The 5,319-nt window shown below is 42.6% G+C and overlaps 1 pseudogene; it reads right to left on the bottom strand.

The window, feature by feature from the left end:
• Positions 1–3,250: 3,250 nt before the first annotated feature.
• Positions 3,251–3,754, bottom strand: LOC102858011 (annotated as a pseudogene).
• Positions 3,755–5,319: the final 1,565 nt, after the last annotated feature.

Below are 5,319 nucleotides of genomic sequence, written 5' to 3'. Positions count from 1 at the left end.
TAGAGAAGCAAGACATGTGGAATGAGTGGACAGTTGACATCAGATGTTAAGCGCTTGTGGTGTCAGACACTTTGAAAATTGGCTTTTTTTTTAAAATCCATTGTGTGAGCCCCTGCTGGGGGCATAGTCTTGAGCTACTTTAACTGAAGACACATGGTCCTGCAAATCATCAACAGCTGTGGGATCAATATAAGAGAGTGCTTTCCACACTGTGAGAGACAGTGGTGGAAAGAGAGTAAAAGACTATGGAAGACAATGAAGAGACTGTGGCACTGCTGTGAAGAGACTCTAGAGATAGAGCTGGAGTTAAAGGTTTTGCTGCTGGATGATTGAAGGAAAGGTGACTTGTAACTGCTCTGAAATAAAGTTTGCTGGATGACTGAGGAAACCAGAGGTGCATTTGTGCTGCTGAAAAGAACCTGGACTTTTACTAATTGAAGAATTGTGTCTTGTTGATCTTGTTTGGAACTGCTAGTCTCAACCTGGACTTGCATAGTGTGATTGCCTTTGCCTCCCTCACTTTCCAACCTATTTTCCTAATAAATACCACACTATGAATCAAGTTACAATTAATACTGGACCCAACAATTGGTAGAAATAGGTGCAGTAGCATGTGGGGTGGCACAGCGCTATTTGTTATTATTAAAGAGCTATGGATATTATTGATATTATTAATGGGGATGGTTCTCCTTCATAAAGCAGGTAGAAGTCAAGAGCTGGCCACCCTCATGTTGCCTCTGCTCCATATACAACGCTGGTGTTGGTGTTGGAGGAAAGGTCACACAGTGAGCAACTTAATTGTAGCCAGTGATCTAAGCTGCTGACCAGAGACAAACAAGACCAAGTCCAGGAAGAGCAATCTTGGGTAGCATGAAAATTGATCATGCGTCAGGGGAGCAAAAGCTTGACCCAACTTCTCTACCACCAAAAATATAGGATCTTTGTGCAAGTTGAGATGGCAAAAGGCATGGCAAGAGCTTGACAGGGAAACTGAGGGGCTTGCAAAGTGGGGGGAGGTAGTGTGTGCAGAAGGACAATGGGCTGGGCATGCGGAGTGTCCCACAACTCCTTGTTTTTATTACTCTTGGGAAGGCCACTGACCTGAAGTCACAGTCTCTTTATCTACTACATAGAGTAGACTAGACGATCCCTAATGTTACTGTTAGCTTTAAATGAATCTTCAGGTCTAGTTAGATTTCATCAGGAAGCATGTCACAGGCAAATGCAGCATAGGCGATCATGCTGACTTGCAAAGTGAAAACAAGTGAGAAGCAACAGCAAAACTCTTTGCAACAGTACTGAAGCCTAATGTTGACATGTGAGATTTCCCTTCCATGTGAGGAAACGGGGGCTTTTATAATCTGCAAATGAAAGAATGAATGTGTCCATGCTGGATGGAGAATACTCTGGTTTAAAATATAAATGTTCTCTTTTTTAGGTATACCATATGTGAGGATTTGTTCTAAAGTGATAATCAGGTGCGTGTACAGGAATATTAAGAATAAGTAAAAGCACCTATCAACAAACAAATGGATAGAGAAGCTGTGGTATATTCACACAATGGAATACTACGCTGCATCGAAAAACAAGGAACTCATGACATATTATTCAAAATAGGTGACCCTGGTGGACTTTATGCTGAGTGAAATATCTCAGTCCCAAAAGAACAAATACTGCATAGTGCCCCTGTTGTAGAATGCCACTGACATCAGGGTTGGGGTGAGACTGAGAAAGATTAGATAAATTAAGTATACTGCATTGAAACAGATGAGGGAGAGAACTGTTTAAAATAGATATATGATTGGGTATTGTGGTCATGACAAGAGTCCAGAATGAAGGCTGCATAGTGGGTGTACTGGGGAGGGGAAGGGGATAGATTCTTTTACTTTTCACAAAGAAGAGCGAACTAGGGGCAGGGGTGAGCAGGGAGAAAACTGCAACAATGAATGAATGAAAATCCAAAGCCTCTGTAAACGTTCATTAAAATTAATTTTAAATAAAGAGGAAGAAAGAATAAGTAAAAGCAGAAATAACCTAAATGCTGTGCAAAATCTAGCTTATCCTCATAATGGAACACCACGCGGCCATTACAAAGGCTGACAGTCACAGGCAAATTATTGATAAAAATGGGCTGAAAACGGGCAAGTACATAAAACTTCAGGTATATAAAGTCCCTCGCATATGAACTACATAGCTGTATGTACTTCCACGCATACAGGTTTGGTAATTTCAGGGAGTTTTCCCTCAATTTTTTTTCCCTGCCGATTACCTTTATTGAAACTATATAAAAAGCTGACAATATACAAAGTAGTCTATTTGGAGACAACTGTTACCAAGAGCAGAATTTTCAGTTTCATCATCTTTACATTCCAGTCTGGAGTTACACTTGCTTCAGAAGAACATTAGATCCAAACAGAAAAATAACACATTAAAAATTACATAATAAAAAATCATTCATGCCAACTGGTCTAAGGGTGTGTTTTCCATGACCATTTCAGCATTTTCAACCGTCTCCGGTCATAGCTGAGAATCCTCTCCGAGTTCCCTGCTGTCACCTTTGAGTGTCTGGCTCTACGAGCAGATGCCTCTTCTCTCCTTGGAGCACAACACGAGAGGGGCTGGCAGGTCCGTGGGACATTAGGAATAGTCTGATTTGGCTGGCATTTTCCCTGCAGGTTGGTAATTAGGTGAGAGGAAGTGCGCTGGCATGCCACCATGCACTCTGGCAGTGTGTTAACTGTTCCCTAGATGCACCCCAACATTCCTAAGGGTGTTTCCCCGTGGCCATGTAAGCACTCTGCACAAGGGAAGAAACGCTTCCTAAAGTTTTGTCCGTGTATGTATTTTACACATATGCTATGTCCTGCTATGTCACAGTTCTAAAGGGTAAAAACCTCCCCAGGGTCCTGGGTGTACACTGAGCAGATAAAACTTACTGGAATTTGCTTCTGCTAAGACTTTCAAAGTCAGACTAGAAGGATTGCTAGGATGCTTATGTTTGAAGCTTCAGACCTTTCAAAAAATTCTACCTGTGTTGGCTCCTCTATGTGCTAAAGGAAAGGCTTTCATGCTACTGGGCGAAAAGGTCGATGAAAGTAGCTAAAATGGTGTTAATTTAACAAGTAACTAGATTAGTTGTATTTTAAAAGTTGCACATTCCACATGTTTAGATCATCTTCCCTTCACGCATTAACTTTTCCTAGCATTTGTTGTTGTGTAAATGGCTCTGCTGTGCATTTCCTCCCCTCCTCTAAAGCATGCAGTTCACACATTTAACAGTCTTGCTGCCCTAGTCGATGCACTCACAGGAGGCGTTGTGGAACCAGCAGTCCTTGGACGCCACCATGGACACACAGGAGATCTTGTACTGATGGACGGACATGCAGCCGTCAAAGCAGACAACGGCGCATACGTGCTCTTTGTCACTGGCATAAGGTGCGTGAACATGATTGCTGGGAACAGACACATTTTGGTGGTGTGGCTGGTTTACAGTTTCTAAAAACGAAACCGGGTTGTCATGATGGGACAACTCTTCTGCCACGGGAAAGGAGACAACGTTCCAGTTTAGGTGAGTGTCCCCTTCAGGGAGGGTCTGGAAGAGTGATGGGATGGACTCACGCGGTTCCTCCACAGTGCTCTTCGACGTCGGAGGTGTCGCTGTAATTTCGAGGATTGCACATACCGACGCAGTCACAGCACTCATCCCAAAGCGCGCCCAAAGCACGCACTGCTTACAGCACGAGCAATTGCCTTCTCCAGGCATAGGTCATCACGGGCACTGAGTTAGCTTTGTTACAGCTCAGCGACACAGGGATCCACATCCGGAACGTCAGGATGGGCAGAGCGAACACAAGACAGCGTGACTTCATGTTTCTTCAGAGAAGACAACATGCAACTTCCACGAAGCCTCTCGCGCCGGTGGGTCTTCCCTCAATTTTTTAATCTCCCACAAGAAGTATGTATTATACTTACACACTGGAAAAGCTGAATGTTCCCAAAACAGTAAGATGATCAAGCCATCTTAGGCTGCGCAATTTACGTGTCTTTGATTTATGATAGGAAAGCTAAAGCCTACTGCAGCCCTGGCAACTGGCTCCTGGATCTCTCTACAAAGATGACGTAAATCAGCTATTCCACTCCTAGGAATATACCCCAAGGATAACAGAACTGAGACACAAATGGAGATTTGTATGCCAATATTTATAGCAACATTACAACAGCAAGAAAATAGAAACAGCCAAAATGTCCATCAGCAAACAAAAGGATTGAGAAATTCTAATATAGTCACACAAGTGGAATACTATGCAGCACTCAGGAGCAGTGATTCTGAAAAAATACTGTAAAAGAGGCTGGAGCATGTTACGCTGAGTGAACTAACTCAGTTTCATGAGGACAAATACTGCATTAGACCATTATTGTAAAAATAGAAGGATTACTAGTAAGATGTATACAAAAGTCCAAAGGAGTAAGGGGAGGGCGGGATGAGGGTAAACCTTGAAGGCACAGGGTTACGTGGGTAGAGTGAGGGGTTGAAGAGATTAGGAAAGATCCAATGGGAACCTGAAGAGGTGAGGTAACGATGGGCATGGATCAATGGTGATGAATTTTATAAAACAATGTATGGGAATGTATGAAAAGCAATGCGAATAGAGGAATGCCTGAAGCACAATGTATATAAAAAACCCACTATGTATACAAATTCTGTATGCAAACCAATATAATTTTTTTTTAATGAGGTCAAACTGCATTCTCTCAGGCTGAATACACGATAGAAACGGTCGTCCAAGGGGGCTGGAAGGAACTCTAAGAAAGACAGAAAAGGAGATAAAAAGGTGAAAGTCAGCCCTTTCTCTCTACAATTATAGGAGCCTGCTTCTCACTGTCTTTCTTGTAACCACTGTCTTGACCTGGGATAGACGCAAACTACGTTTGACCAGGAATGACGACGCTGTTTCTGGAGCTTCTATTTTCTGCTGGCAGAGATTATGAGTAAAAACTGTTATGTGAGAGAGAATTATGGGGAAGAAAAAGCATGCCTCTTGATTTTCTTTTCAAAATAAGAGAACTAGTAAATTTTATGTTAGTAACACAAGACACAGGGCGTGAACCAAATCTTTGATTCAAGACTAGGAAGATTCGGAGGAGAAACACTTGCTGAAAAAACAAAACAAGGCAAAACAAAACAAAACAAAAACAGTCTGTACTTGCCAAAGCAGCTGGCAGGAAACGGCCAGGGAGTTCTCCCCGGACAGCACCATACCCCTGAGAGGTCACAGGAGCATAGGTGGACTTCTCTCCCAACAAACTCCATTTTTTAAA

This window comes from Elephantulus edwardii, unplaced genomic scaffold (assembly GCF_000299155.1).
Source record: "Elephantulus edwardii isolate Elephantulus edwardi_28Jun2011 unplaced genomic scaffold, EleEdw1.0 scaffold00027, whole genome shotgun sequence".
Lineage (NCBI taxonomy): Eukaryota > Metazoa > Chordata > Mammalia > Macroscelidea > Macroscelididae > Elephantulus > Elephantulus edwardii.
Note: the sequence above shows the minus strand (reverse complement) of the source record. Positions and strands in the feature narration are given on the sequence as shown.